The sequence below is a fragment of the Schistocerca gregaria genome, chromosome X, assembly GCF_023897955.1.
Source record: "Schistocerca gregaria isolate iqSchGreg1 chromosome X, iqSchGreg1.2, whole genome shotgun sequence".
Taxonomy (NCBI): Eukaryota; Metazoa; Arthropoda; class Insecta; order Orthoptera; family Acrididae; genus Schistocerca; species Schistocerca gregaria.
In genome coordinates, this window is record NC_064931.1 from 491,338,170 (window position 1) to 491,355,311 (window position 17,142).

Here is a 17,142-nt window from a genome sequence, read left to right on the forward strand (position 1 = left end):
GAATCTGGTAAAACATCAAATCTCCGACATCTCTGCGGCCGGAAAAAGATTCTGGAAGAATGGTACTAACGACGACCGAAGAGAAACGTTCAGCCTAACAGAAGTGTAACCCCTCCGCAAATTGCTCAGATTACAATGCTGGGCCATCAACAAGTGTCAACGTGCGGACTATTCAACGAAACATCATGGATATGGACTTTCGGAATAAAAGGCCCACTCGTGTACCCTTTATGCCTACATGACACAAAGCTTTACGCCTCACCTGGCCCCGTCACCACCAATATTTGACTGTTGATGAGTGGAAACATGTTGCCTGGTCGGAAGAGTCTCGTTTCAAATTGTATCGAGCGGATGGAAGTTTACGGGTATGGAGACAACCTCACGAATCCATGGACCCTGCATGTCAGCAGGGGACTGTTAAAGCTGGTGGAGGCTCTGTAATGGTGTGGGGCGGGTGCAGTTGGAGTGATATGGGATCCCTGATACGTCTAGAAACGACTCTGACAAGTGACATGTATGTAAGCAACCTGTCTGATCATCTGCATCAATTCATGCCCATTGTGCATTCCGACGAACTTGGCAAATCCAGGAGGACAGTGCGACACCCCACACGTCCATAATTGCTACAGAATTTCTCCAGGAACACTCTTCCGAATTTAAACACTTCTGCTGGCCACAAAACTCCCCAGACATGAACATTATTGAGCATATCTGGGATGCCTTGCAACGTGCTGTTCAGAAGAGATCTCTACCCCCTCGTTTTGTTACGGATTTACGGTCAGCCCTGTAGGATTCATGGTGTCAGTTCCCTCCAGCACTACCTGAGACATTAGCCGAATCCATGCCACGTCGTGTTGCGGCACCTTTGCGTGCTCTCGGGGACCCTACACGGCATTAAGCAGGTGTACCAGTTTCTTTGGCTCTTCAGTGAATAGCAGTATCATGCATTATAGGTAATTGTAAATTATTTTTCAGAAAAACCGACAGTGCTCCTGAAAACAAGGTTGGTGTATAAGGCTAAGATGTAGATCGAGGCGATGACGTTGCTGGAGTCATGGAAGTTATTGTCTGCATTTTTGTAATGAAAACCGAAAAAACATCGAGATTCGGAACAAAAGTTACATGTAATATAAAATGACAAATCGTTTATACACATAGAGCGATTTGCAATTGGTTTAGAAGATATAAACTTTCTCCTAAACTTTCTTCATAAATTACACTATTTACATCCACAAAATAACAAACGAAGTACAGCAGGCTAGAATTCTTCTACTCTCTAGTGATAATTCCATATTCAATTGTAATTTTTTGATTATTGTGTCTATATGTATATTAATCATTAGATATGATGAGGAACAGATGATCGACATAGATTGCAGCAATGATGAAAGCGACCAAATGGTTGGGGGCGACGATGGCGTATATTGAATTATGTCTTTTATTTCTCCTATGTATTTGTAAATAAACTGTTATTTAATAAATGCATCAAACTAATTACATATTTTAATATAACCAATAATATAATTTAGTCCGAGAGAGCGAAACAGTAATGCAGTGAATATCGGAAGCCAAGAACGCTGAAACTTGGTAAATAATAGTTATCTGTAACAGTTACACGAAAAAGACTGTCCGCTGATTTTTTCGCAGTGGAAAAATGCTCAATTGATGCAGTGAAAAATAACAAGCACCAGCGCCCATAGCGATTCGCTTGTCCACCTTTTCCAACGGCTATTTTTTTCATTACACTGTTAGAGTTAGTTATCACTTAGCTAAATTTCAGCTTTCTTAGTGTCATTTTACTCAGTGCATATTTTCATATGCTTACGTGTGAAGCTGACGTATAATACACCAAAACAAGGTCACATGACTACATTTTTCCGTCCGCGTACAACATAAAATCCTACCAACAAAATCTCAGCTTTCTTCATATCGTTGTTTTATTATTATTATTATTATTATTCACGTGTGACAGGCTGCCGCGGCTATGCATACCGAAAATGCATAAGTTGATGTCCATTTCGTTAACTAGCAATAATAAATAAACTACAGTAAAGAATATTTGCTTTATTACTTTTGCTCATATAAGTGGCGGCTGACTCCCCGACTATAAGAAAGATTACATATCAAAGAACTTCAGGCATTACTACTAAACTATGACAATATGAAATGAAGCTGCCGATAGATTGAGTAATGACACTAGTGTTCGGGCTTCATCTACATCTGCATCTACACACCACCTTCCACAAGCCACCCTATGGTGCTGGGCGCGTGGTACTTTGTACTGTTATTAGTCATTTCCTTTCCTGTTCCACTCATAGATGGGGCGAGGGAAAAACCGCTGTCTGTATATTCGTACGAGCCCTAATTTCTCTTATCTTGTTCTCGTGGCGCTTCCGCGAAATGTACGTTACGAGCAGTAGAATCTTTCTGCAGCCAGCTCCAAATGACGATTCTCTAAACTTTCTGAATAGTGTTTTACGAAAGGAACGTCATATTCCCACTAGGAAATCCAATTCGAATTCACGAAGCCTGGCTGTAACGTCTGCGTGTGGACCGAACCAGGCGGTAATAAATCTATCAGCACGCCTAAGAATCGCTTTGATTCCATTTATCCGCCCTGTTGAGGGTCCAAAACACAGGCACTGTACTCAAGGATGGATCTCACTAATGTTCTATATGCGTTCTCCTTTCTAGCTCAGCTATATTTTTCTAGAATTCTACCAGTAATACGAAGTCGACCAATCGCCTTCTCTCCTTCCGACCTTACGAAATCGTTTCATTTCCTATGGCACTCCAACGTTAGGCGTAGACATTTAACTGTCGTGACTCTGTAAAGCAGCACACCACTAATACTGTATTCGAATATTACATAGTTTTTTGTCCTATTGATCAGCATTACTTACATTTTTCCACAGTTAGAGGAATCTGTCTTTTACCACACCAAATAGAAATTCTGTCTGAGCCATCCGTCTCCTCCTAGTCACATAGAGGCGATACTATCCCACACACTACATCATCATCAGAGAACATTCGCAGTTTGCTGCCCACCGTACCCGTTAGATAATTTATATATACAGAGAACAAGAGCGGTCCTATTATAATTTCCTGGGGCCTTCTTGGCGATACCCTTGTCCCTGATCAACGCTGGGTTCTATTACGAGAATTCTTCGAGCCACTCTAATATCTGACACCCCGTTTCATGTGCTCGGACTTCCGTTAACAGTCTACAATGGAGCACTCTATCAAACGCTTTTCGAAAATCTAGGAACAAGTTGAGTTTCGCACTAGCGACGGTATCTAAACCCATACAGATTTATGGACAGAAGCTTTTCTGTCACAAAGAAGTTTCTTATATTCGAACTTAGAACATGCTCAAGAAACCAATGTTATGAATATTTTGCGTGTCCGTTTCTTTACCCTACTTATATACATGAACGGCCTGTGCTTTTGTCCAGTCGCTTGGAAGTTTGTGCTGGGAAGAGATTCGCGGTAAATGGAAGCTACTCTCTGCAAAACCGAATGGGATTCCATTCCGACCTGGCGGCTTGTTTTCGACTCTCATTTGCTTCTCAGCGCCAGGGAGGACTATTTCGATGTCCCCCAACAGGAGTCTATGCGATGGTTAAACAATGACTTTCTTCTTGTTGTCTTTTTTCCTCACCAGACAGGTCGACGAGAGACTGGATAGAAGCCTTCGACCCCATAGTGATTTTACATAGGACCAGAATTTTATCGGGTTCTCTACAAGATCTTTCACTAACAAGGCGTACATGAATGACGGTGGAAGTAATTGTATGCTTCGCATATCGATCTTTTACAGACGCACGAATTGCTAGCAGCTTCTGCCTGTCGATATTTCCGCGTTGTTTTCTGAACCGAGCAAGCAACGATCTCGGCTTCCCCAGCGTTTTCCATGTTTTGTTACTAAACCACGATGGATCTTTTCCATCCTTAATACATCTAGCCAGCACGGTCTTTTTCCATTAAGGATTTGTATGATAAGAGTCCTGTCTCTGAAATGCTGCCTTCCTGGGGAACGCAAAGTCACCATCTCAGTTTCCACGTCATTCGGTGCTCACGTTTTCATAAATCTCAAATGGCTATTCGTGTAAAAACAATTTCACGATAAAATACACTATATAAATGTTTACTCTTTCAGAATTAAAATAACAGATAACAACTACCACGCGCTAATTTAAAGTAACTTCTTGTGCTATATTTCATTTCATTTGCTGGAGTGTTCATCTGAGCCATGTGGCCGCTGTTCGGTACTTGCCGGTAGAAGGAGTAACTCGTCTTCATTGCAGCTATTGCCAACCAATGCGATCTAACAGTGGGTGGCACTCATTAAGTAATGGTTGTACAACAGGCTTTGTTTAAGGGGGTTTTCTTGTCAACAGGTTTCAAAGAAATCTATTTTTATTGGACATTTCGATGTCTTATATTATGGAGAACATGTGGGCGAAACCGTTTTGCCGTACACTGTGCATATAGTCGAAATACGCGATACCCGGACGGGCAGTTCCGCGTCATCGAGCGCCTGCGGACGGCGCTCGGAGGCAATCAGACCTGTATACGAAGTTCTAACGAATTACAATTTACTAGAATGATATGTTGGCGCGAATACTCAAAACTATAACGAATCGATAAATTCGCTGATTTTGACGCTTTCCTCAAAACACATACATATATTCCAGTAAAGAAGTAGTCGAAATTGCAGACCATTTGGATAGAGTTATTTTCGACGACGGTTTCTTGGGACTCACACATACAATTAATGTCATGGGCATTCTACTTGGCAACACGGAGTTGAAATCTGCAGAAAATGCGGACAGATCAGAACACTGCGGCCAGTGAAGAAGCCAGGTCTGAGGCCCGGGAGGAAGCGAAGCACGCGACTTACGAGATCGAGGAAGGCGAACTGATTGTAAGTTCCAAAAAGCCGAAGAAAACCATTTCCAAAAGTTTAAACGCAATTTCCTGAAAGTTGCATTTTTTTGCCGGTTATTTGGATTGCCGAAAAACTGTTCAGCCTATTTTGATGCCGCTTAGCTATTTTTGCAGAGAATTGAACTGGCTATGGTAGAAACCTCTAAAAGTTTAATAATTTTCAAAATATCAGTTTTTCATGTACGTTTGAATGCCCAAACAAAGTCGATTTCTCTTACTTTCTTTCAAATAGGCACGATATTTTGAAAAAATGACATTTTTTCACTTTCCAAGGTTCTGACCATACATTTTAATAAATTTTTAGTCTGGTCTGTTTCAGATCACCCAGTTACCGAAACCAGGTTCACTCGCATACCAATGTAATGCAGGCATTACGATCTTCAGCTACATTTTCCTTAACAGCCACTTAATGTTTTTGAACAAAAAGAAATTTTTATTGCAGGCAAAGATCGATGAATAAGGGAACGTAAGCATTGTTTGAATTACCTTTTGATTTAGACTAAAAAAAATTGAAAATGAGGTAACATTCATACTTATAGACCAGGAAAATCCATAATTAATTTCATAATCACTACAGCAAATAAGCACAAAATTTGAACATGAACGTCTCTATGATGCGCTGTCACGAATCTCAACTGATCGGTATGGCGCGACAGTGTTATCGGCAGTTAATGAAACTGTCTCTCAATTTTTCCAAAGTCAAAAGAGAGTTCTAAGTCAGCAGTGGTGCATGAATGTGTCTTACTTAGAATTTTGTCCACAGTGACTTGTAAAAGCATAGTGAATAGAGTGAAAAATATCGGATATTCGTAAGCTTTTTGTACTTCATAAACAAATGAAAATCGAGAGTTAATTAGGGATTCGAAAAATATACTATGTGCAGTGAAATATTACAAGAAAAGGAGGGGCGAACTCAAATAGAAAGCCCATTAATTGTACTGACGCAGATTATATAGACCGAGCCGGTACCTCTGCTGGTTTGAAGTGCTTAGACGAAAAGTATAGTGGTCTCCATGTCAGTATTTCCAGCGTTAAAAATTGAGTGCAAAAAAGGTGATTAACGATTGCCTAAAGTATAAGATCTTCTTGAATCTGTGGCATCCTGACAAAAAATACTATATCAATAATGATCTAGATGGCACACACATAACATTTCTATTGGACTGGCTCTTATTTATCGATGTTTGGTTCACTCTAAAGCAGTTACAAATGTGCAGTCAACCTGGCGCACTCATAAGCTGTTCATTAACCAATTTCAAAAAGTGTCAGGAGTCTGCAAAAATTCATATGAATTCCTACTGGCATTAAAATGCAATAGAAAAGTCAAGTAATTCTGTTAATATCATAACAAGCCAAACTAAGAGTGTAGAAGAACTCGACAATGACAATCTCGTGAAATTAGTACGAAATAACCCCGCAAAGTTTAAATCAGATGCTTCTTGCGTATTACTTATTACTTGATCTGCCGTTAAAAGGAAGATACACTTAAAATGCTCAGTTTGATGATTTGTTGCAGTTTAGAGTTGAGTCAGGCGCCGAAACATCGCGGAAAAACTCTGAATACGCCCAAAAATTCCACGAACCTGTCTTTTCGAAGCCAACATGATTCAGATTCTGAAATACACCATACAGATTTATGTTATGCATTATCGTACAAGTTGTGTGTGAGCGGCAACATGATGTAGTTCCTACATAAATCGATTTGAAAATCAATGTCGAATCTTGTAGTTGTGGCTCAAAAGTGCAAAATGTGGGAAATGTTATCCATACGAAAATTTCAATGTCAGGAAAACAATTAATTGGGAGAATAGGGCTTACGACGGTACTGGCTGAAAATAACGTAAATGGCGGGAAAATGTAAAAATAGATTTTGCTATAGTTATAGCGTTATTGCTTATGTTTACACTGAAGAGTCAAAGAAACTGACCCGCGCGAGTGGCCGCTTGGTTAGAGGCGCCATGTCACTAATCGTGCGGCCCCTCCCGCCGGAGGTTCGAGTCCTCCCTCGGGCATGGGTATGAGCGTTGTCCTTAGCGTTAAGTTAGTTTAAGTAGTGTGTAAGTCTAGGGACCAATGACCTCATCAGTTTGGTCCCTTAGAAATTCACACACATTTGAACATTTGAGCAAAGAAACTGGTACACCGGTCTAATATCGAGTAGGGCCCAGGCGAACACGCAGATGTGCCACAACGCGACGTGGCATGGACTAATGTCTGAAGTAGTGCTGGAGTGAACTGACACCATGAATCTCGCAGGGCTTCACAAGCTGCAACATGGTCACGAACTGAACAGTGACCCGAATATAAAATAAATTTCCTTTCCTTCGCGACGATGGACAGAAATCTTTTGTCATCAGACTACCTGTTTCGGTCTATAATGACCATCATCAGATCTGTTTTATGAAAACATCTCCTAATGCACTGGAGTCATAGTAGCATTTGACGATGTCACTATGGCTCCAATATATTAGGATATGTTTTTATAAAATAGGTCTGAAGATGATTATTATAGACCGAAACCGGTAGTTCAACGACAAAAAATTTTTGACCACCGGCGTGAAGTAAAGGAAATTTATCCTGCAGGGTTGTCCATAAATACGTAAGAGTACAGGGGGGGGGGGGGGGGAGATCTCTGCTAAACAGCACGTTGCAAGGCATCCCAGATATGCTCAGTAATGTTCATATCTATGGAGTTTGGTGGCCAGTGGAACTTTTTAAACTCAGAAGACTGACTGTTCCTGGACCCACTCTGTAGCAATTCTGGACATCAGGAGTATTGCACTGTCCTGCTGGAATTACCCAAGTCTGTCCGGATGCACAATAAACATGAATGGATGCAGATGATCAGACAGGATGCTTACGTACGTGTCACCTGTCAGAGTCGTTTCTAGACGTATCAGGGGTCCCATATCACCTCAACTGCACACGCCCCACACCATTTTAGAGTCTCCACCAGCTTGAACAGTCCTCTACCGACACGCACGGTCCATGGATTGATGATATTGTCTTCATACCCGTAAACTTCCATCCACTCGATACAATTTGAAACGAGACTCGTCCGACCAGGCAACATGTTTCCACACATCAGCAGTCCAGTGTCTGTGTCGACGGGCCCAGACGAGGCGTAAAGCTTTGTGTCATGCAGTCATAAAGGGGTACACGAGTGGGTCTTCGGCTCCGAAATTCCATGTCGATGATGTTTCGTTGAATAGTACGCACGCTGACATTTTTGATGGCCCAGCATCGAAATCTGCAACAATTTGGGGAAGGGTTGCACTTTTTTCACGTTGAACGATTCTCTTCAGTCGTCGTTGGTCCCGTTCTTGCAGCATCTTTTTTCGGCAGCCGCGATGTCAGAGATCTGATGTTTTACTCGATTCCTGATATTCACGGTACCCTTGTGAAATGGTCATCCGGGATAATTCCCACCTCATCGCTACCTCGGAGATGCTGTGTCCCACCACTCGTGCGTCGACTATGACACCACGATCAAACTGACTTAAATCTTGATAACCTGCAATTGTAGCAGCAGTAACCGATCTAACAACTGCGCCAGACACTCGTTGTCTTACCTATGCGTTGCCGACCGCAGCGCCTTATTCTGCCCGTTTACATATCTCTGTATTTGAAAACCCATGCCTATACTAGTTTTTTTAGCGCCTTAGTGTAGTAGCCAATTCGTAGAATATAGTACGCGGACAACAGCATGAAAGCATGAGCATGTAAGTTGCCTCAAGTGGACGTGTGTTTATTGCTTTCCATACTGCACATATTTTTGTAATATATACTGTCACTGCAGTATTTACCCTTGGCATGCTAGTGTAAAAGGATACACATAATCATCTAAGTTAAAAAATCTCTGCATTTCGAATTTCATTAATTACTAGTGGAGTACCTAGCACTGACTGGGTGTGTATTTATTCCAGTTTTCTATTTGTCTGTCTCCTCCTTCCCCTCTCTCTGTCCATCTCCTCCTTACCCTCTCTCTTTCCTACACCCCCTCCACTTCCTCTACTGCCCCCTCTTTCTGTCCATTACCTCCTGCCCCTCTCTCTGTCCATCTCCTCTTACCCCTATCACTGTCCCTCTAGTCTTTCACATTTTCTCTGTCAAGCTGCTGCTCCCATCTCTCCGCTCCTTACCCCTCTGTCCGTCTCTTCCTCTCCCTATAATTCAGTATCCACCTACCCGTTCCGTTGTCCCTCTCCATCTCCCCCCACTCTCTGCCCATCTTCACCTTCCAACTGTATTTCTCCATCACATCCTTCCCCTCTCCATGTCCATTCCTTCTCCCCTTCTCGCCATTCATCTCCTACTCCCTTCTCTCTCTGTCCATCTTCTCCTCTTTCCTTCTCTGTCCATCTCCTCCTCTCCCCTCTCTCTGCCCATCTCCTCCTCTATACTCTCTCTGTCTATTTCCCCCTTCGCCTCTCTTTGTCCGTCTTCTCCTCCCCTTATCTGTCTGCACTTGCTCCTTCTCCTCTCTGCCCATCTCCTTCCAAACCTTTCGTCAGCCACTGTGGCCGAGCGGTTCTAGCCACTTCAGTCCGGAACCGCGCTGCTGCTATGGTCGTAGGTTCGAGTCCTGCCTCGGGCATGGATGTCTGTGATGTCCTTAGGTTAGTTAGGTTTAAGTAGTTCTAAGTCTAGGGGACTGATGACCTCAGATGTTAACTCCCATAGTGCTTAGAGCCATTTGAACCAACCACTTTTCTCTCCACATTATGACCTCCACCCCAATAGGAGGTTCCTGGTTTTTACCCCATTGTTTTTCTTTCCTTATAGTTACGTAGTATCAACAACTTTCCTTGAAATCGATCCAGGGTCGTAGGAAGAGTTAATTGCAATTGGCTTTTCCCCACATATGTACATGTTGCGTATATTTTACATGTTTGACACATATTTGTACACATTATTCACCTGTATCTCTAGCGAATTTCGGCCTGCAGTTTCGTCTTCACGCATTTCATGTTTATGACGTCATATTCCGGAACTATGTATCCTACAATGACATACTGTATCATAGTGCACAAACGTTGTTCAGCTATACAGGGTGGTCAGAAGGAACCTGTAATGCTGCTGCAGGGTAGTTTATGACAAATAACTGTTAAGAAAAAAATTCGACACGTTGCACCGTTTCTGAGTTAAGTGACATCGAAGTTAGCCAATCAGGTGGTTGCGTGCTCAGATTCAAGCGGTCCACGAGATATGGTGACGCCAAACACATGCTTTGTTGGTTTCCTAAAACCGAACAACTAACCAATGTAAAAATTGGACATGAGACAGTAGTAAGGATCGAACCCGAGCTGAAGGCTGAGAAGTCTCGTGTGCTATCATCTACTCGATGAGAGCAACTGACACTAATTGTATCTTGTGCAATGCTTGAATGAACCTACCCTGTAATACCCTCAGAAGCTTTCCGGACTGCTTATGACCACCCTGTACATCTCGTACCCTATACGCATACGTCAGAGGAAGGGCATGAGAAACATCTCCACTATGACCTTATCAAGAGCTCTCCACACCATGATTACAGGTGTTGGACGGGTATGGGTCTCAAGAATCACTGTTTCCTGCAATCTTTCATTAGATCGTCTAAGGATACATGGTTATCGATGTGAAAGGAAGCAACACTCATCGTATAAATATCACGGAATACCACTCAGTGTCCCAGTTGCCTCTGGTTCTATACCGTGCAAGTCTTTCTTGTCTGTGGTATGCTGTCTTCAATAAGCGACGTATGGTAACTGGAGATTTCATAGCAGCTGCAACTAATCTGATCTCTACTGTACGAACCTCTGCTCTGATTTTAGCTATTATCATCCTTGCATTCGTTAGAGTTAGTCGAGCAATGATTCTTGTTTTGTAGTCCTTCTGGAGAGACCCATGCCCACTCTTCTTGCTCCACTGTTGTCCTCAGTCCATCTCATCTCAACTGGTTGCGCAGTCATAGTACTACAGCCAACTGCGTGTGCGATCTGCTGGTGTGATGTTCCCAATAATTTGACTTTTCTCAAAGTTCAAAACAACGATAAACTGCACGTGCATGTCCTGTGGGCATGCTATTTCACGATCTTCACCTGAAAATTTCCAGTTCGTTAGTCACACCCAACAGCCAGCAGGTATCGCGTCATCAATCATCTGTAGGAACGGTTCTTTCATGTACTGAAAACTGAAAATATGCTTGTATAACGATGCATTTATAAGCTACATATCGTACAGGATGTAAATATTGAAGCATTAGTGAGACAGTGTTCGATCAAGACATCCATGGTAAAAAAAACTCGATTTGCGTCAGCGAAATTCGAAATGGTCAACGGAACTGGAACTCTAAATGGTAGCTTCAGCCCCTTTTTGTGTGCTGATGTAGTTCCCACAATAACTACAGGCTATTTTCAGGTAGCTTGCTTCGAACGGATCACTGCAGATTTCCATCACCTATAGATTTCCTTTTCGACGAAAAGCAACACCTACACAATTCTTTTCTTTCTTCGTTTGATAATAGTTCACGGCGCATATCTATGTCAGATGCTCATAGGAAAGTTGCGCGCACATCCACCCACTCCCAGACATCCACCCACCCAGACCCCCAAGCGCGCGCACCCACCCACCCACCCACACACACACACACACACACACACGCACGCAGGTGCTGGCGCGCTTAAATGTGACTGATATCTTCTTCGGGAAAAAGGAACAATAGTTTACGGAAATTGAAGAATGTTTATGTTTAATTCTTCTAAATTCTTCACAACTGTTTTCTCATACCCTGCACGTTGCTGATGACGATTAATATTGATTATCTATTTGGATACGTAACGGGGTAGATCATGGTAATTGAACATTTAGAATACTATGTGTTGCCTGCTTCTGTGTAAGCTGGTATCATCACTGTCTCAACATTCTTATACACAGTAGTCAGAAACACTCTGAAAAGCTTGTAAGGGCGTTGCAAGATAGATTGTGCTAAAAAATAATTGCTAAGAAAAGAAACTCGATACGTTGCACCATTTCCAAGTTAATTACCGTTGACGTTAACCAATCAGGCCGTTGCGTCTGGTTAATGGTACAATAAATCGTATCAAAAATCCAAAAAGCGACTGGTTGCATGTTTATTCCCAAATAAACCGCCAATTCAGTGTCAGTTGTTCTCATGGCGTAGATGCTCAGCATTTGCCTCGCGCTCGATCCTTACTACTGTCCCATATCCAATTTTTGTATCGCCCTCTCGATCGGTTTTAGGAATGCAAATGAAGAACACGTTTGCCGACGCTATCTCTCTCGGGTCACTTGACTTTGCGCCTGCAATGGCCTGATTGGCTAACTTCAATGCTAATTAAGTCGGAGACGGCGCAACGTAGCAATTTCTTTTCTAAACAATTAATTTCTTAGCGCAACCTACCCTGCAACACCCGTACAAGCTTTTCAGACAGTTCATAGAAAGCTGTTTGCATTCCTTTATCTTCGACACTGTGAAACAAATCTCTCCTACTGCAAGCTATTTAATTTCCATACTTTCAGAGGTGGTACTATGGACGAAAATAAGAAAAAATTGTCTAGTAAACGTGGCCTCTAAAATGCACACCTTAAGAGCTATGAGCACTTAGTCACTCGAAAAGATGTGTTTCACGTTATCGAAGATGAACAAGTGCTCACAGCTCTTTAGGTATGCACTTTAGAGCCTATAGTTACCTCAAATTATTTTCTTGTTCTGGTCCATACTGTCATTTCTCAAAATATGGAAAGTAAAGGGCTTGAGTAGAAGAGACTTGTTTCATAATACCGAAGTTGAAGGAGTGCACGCAGCTCTTAAAGTATTCGCTTCAGAGCTTTGTTTATAAGACTTTCTTGCTTCGAATGATCATTCCTGTCACATCCCTGAATACTGAGCATTTCTACTAAGACATTCTGTATATCAGAACTTATTCTCTTGAAACAGATCGTACTGCACTTAAATAAAAACATTTTGCTTTATCTGAGTTTGCCTGAAGCTTCCATATTCAACCCACTTAACATCCAGAACTTTTCTCTCTTTTTAGTACTTTAACAATAGTAACAACAACGGAGAGCGGTAAGTAATTTCTGAGCAGGTATTAGATAATCGGAGAACGAATCAGAGTGGTACAACATGCACAAAATTCGTGCGTATTGTTTACACTAAATGTGATTTTGAAATAATTTTGTATCTTTAGTTACGGGCAACGGCCTTGCCGCAGTGGCTACACCGGTTCCCGTGAGATCGCCGAAGTTAAGCGCTGTCGGGCGTGGTCGGCACTTGGATGGGTGACCATCCAGACCGCCATGCGTTGTTGCCATTTTTCGGGGTGCACTCAGCCTCGTGATGCCAATTGAGGAGTTACTAGACCGAATAGTAGCGGGTTCGGTCAAGAATACCATCGTAACGACTGGGAGAGCGGTGTGCTGACCCCACGCCACTCCTATCCGCATCCTCCCCTGAGGATGACCCGGCGGTCGGATGGTCCCGGTAGGCCATTCGTGGCCTGAAGACGTAGTGCTTTTACCTTTAGTTACATGAATTTGGGTTTCACAAATAGGTAAAACAAACACTATTCAAAATTGTCACTACCCCTAGATAAATCCTGACTCGCTGTTCTGTTCCTTACACATCAGCCTATAGTGAAAGAGAAGTACAGGCAAAGTGAAATTCCTTGCAGAAAGTTGCCAGATGGACGAAGACAGTGACAAAAATTTTAATAACAGTTATTACATTTTTTCTTTGGAGAGTAAACCCTGGTGATACAGTAAGAATCCCAAACTGAGCGCTACTCCATCAATTATTGGCGCCCGATAAGCTTAAGTAAGTCATTGCATGCTGTTCTGTTTTTGAGCAGACGCTTCGGTGAGTTCATTGAACTCAGGTTCAGCTTTCCTACTCGGCAATGAATAGTTACATAAAGCTACAGTTATTATGACGTGATAGCAGGTTGGAACAGGCTAAAGGACAACTGGAGAATCCAGTTTGTAGCAACCTGTTTTTAAAGATCCAACACTCTTGAGGCCAAAACACCAGTACACTCACTGAATAACAGCGTGAACATGTGCGTGAGATTAGGTAACTGGTGGCCTAGCTGTCTCTCACACTTTTTACTCACTCAGATGTGTTCGCTGTTGTAGGTGTGAGATAAAAAGATCTTAAAAAAGGTTTTCTTTTGTATGTGAATACTTTCAATGGCGAACAGTTCAATATAACACCAACCCTACTTCTCAGCCTTAATAACTTAGGGTGTATGAGGGACTACTTTCGTGAGGAGCGCAATCCTAGGACTCCCAGATCATATAAACCATCATTAACAGCTTGACATATTGTTGCAGGTGTTATGTTGATGACCAAGGTAGTCAGACTCTGTACTGAAGTTTCATCTATTCCAAATAGTTACGTCCCTTTGTATACTTCAGACTTGCTCCAAATTTGAATGTAAATTGTTGTTCTGGACCTATGTTTCGTATTTTATTTCTGCTCTGACTTTTGTTCTACACATTAACTATGTTTCATCGAATTCAGTACAAACCATTTGATATGTCAGCCCCAAGTAATAACAAACTCCAATATAAATTGATCTGTTTTCTGGATAAGAGGCTTCATTCTAATACAGGTAACATTTTGATAATCTATGATGTTATCTTATGAAATTTCGCTAGTTTTTTCAAATGTGCTTCACTCGTATTGGGGAATAGCCATATGTAACTAAAACCTGAGAACATAGATGCCTCAGTGACTCGACTCTTAGGCTGATTCTTAGGTAGTGAAATTTGAAAAACTGTTGCTTGGACAGTAATAGTGCTAAGGAAAACTACTTGCATTTTCAGCATTAAAATATCTTGAAACATTGATTCCAAGTTACTAAGAGTGCGTACATTTCAAGTAATTCAGGAAACCAGCTGTATTTTAGTGGTTCAAATTGTTCAAATGGCTCTAAGCACCATGGGACTTAACATCTGAGATCATCAGTCCCCTAGAACTAGAGCTACTTAAACCTAACTAACCTAAGGACAGCACACAAATCCATGCCCAAGGCAGGATTCGAACCTGCGACTGAAGCGTCTAGAACCGCTCGGCCACAACGGCCGGCGTATTTTAGTGTCCAGTTAATATCTAACAATATATCCCGGACTGAATAATGTGATGAGGATATATAAAAAGTGCCGTTGCGTAAGTAGGACAAAAAATAATTATGTCCTCATTAATGTTAACACTAATTATGTATACATAACCTGTAAACTAACTCGTCCCACATCGTTTCAATAAAAGAATTGTTCAAATGATCTATGGAATATGTAACTAACTAAAAAGCTTACTAGCTAACAGGAATATACCTACGCCAGGTTTAGTACGTTTACTAAACAACAGGAAAACCCGTCCATACGCCTCCGAAGACACGTTCTTCATCCGTCGTAGCATATCTAGCCAGTAATCAGTTTCAGTATATGAGTTATAAAAACGCTACAGACGATGCAAATTCAATGGTTGTAGATATTCCTTGCTTCAAGTATCGTATAACGTGTACAGGAGAAGCGTAGACGTAATACTTGACAGATAAGGGTTGATCAAAAAGTATCCGTTCGAAGACGGTACAGTCCAAAATCGGTAAGCCAATGAGGCAAAATTGTCGTGATTATTGAGACAATCATTCCAACGACATAATAGGTTGAAGATACCCGTGTGGTAAAACAATGTGTCCTGCTGCGCGAAGAAGTCCGTAACTGACTGCTGCACAATCCTTTTTATGGGAGCGAAGGCGTGATAATCGCATGGTTAGAGAGCAGGACTAGAGGGCAGTTGCTAGAGTAGCTCACACCTGAGTTGGATGAGGCTGGCCTCCCACATCGACTCGCGTCTTCAGTCAAATCGCTACGTGCACTCAACGTAGCGCATCATTCCACAACGGCGGTTTGCGACAGATGCTACCACATACACGTTATTCATTCTTCTGTGAAGGCCTACCGGTGTTTGAATAACAGCACTTTGGCCCTGTTTTAAAGCATTTGGTAATAACGTCGCCTTCGCTCACGTTTCCACAATTACTGCACGCACGTACAAAGACACGAATGCCACACTAATCCCTTGCCTAAATGTCGGTGTTTACAATCCGCATCGAAGTCGCACTACGTTGCATACACGCTGCAGCAAGGCCCTAAAACGGAAACTTTTTGATCGCCCCGTATAATACAATATGTTTTTTATGTTGGGAAACAGTGACGACCGAGGATTTGACCTACAAGGAGTAATCAGTCGTCCAGAAGAAAGTCATATCAAGATCGACAGAGACTCACACACCCCAAAGAAATCGGTTCGCCGTCTTGTTGAAGAATAGCACCTGGTGTTATACGGGTGACTGACGAACAACGGACAGCTGAAATAATCAGCCTCAGCTTTACCGCTCTTGGGTGGCCAGTATTCGTGGCTTCTGTCACAAGTATACGGTTATCTGACAGCAGTGCCAACATTTTTACACAGATTCACTCATTTCTCATGTTGTTCTTAGGTATGTCACATTAAAAACTGCACTTAATATCAATTTTATTAACCACAACAGTGTATCCAAAGATGAATTGTTAGACTGAAATAAGCCGTTACAAGTTCAAACTAGGTTATCAATGCAGCAATCATAGACGAACCCTACAGCTAATCCACAAAAACTAGGTCCTTGGCAATAGTTTATTAACACAGCAATTAATCCCTAATTTAAACACAATATACCGCAGATCCCTCGAACGAAGAACTATGAGCAGTAGTTGCAACGCAACACAGGTCACCTCTATCTACAATAAAAGTAGCAAACATGACCCACAAAACTATCATGCATTATCCTTAACATCCATTTGTTGCAGAATCTTGCAACATATTCTGAGCTCAGACTTAATGACGAACCTCGAACAGAATGATCTCCTGCATGCGATTCGTCCACAGCTCGTGGTCTCGTGCTCGCGTTCTCGCTTCCCGAGCACGGGGTCCCGGGTTAGATTCCAGGCGGGGTCAGGGATTTTCACCTGCCTCGAGATGACTGGGTGTTTGTGTTGTCCTCATCATTTCATCATCATTCCCGAAAGCGGAGAGTTTGGGCTGATCAAAGGTTGGAAATTTGTACGGGCGCTCATAACCGCGCAGTTGAGCGCCTCACAAACCAAACATCATCATCCTGCATGCAAACAAAGTTTCCGAGACCATTGATC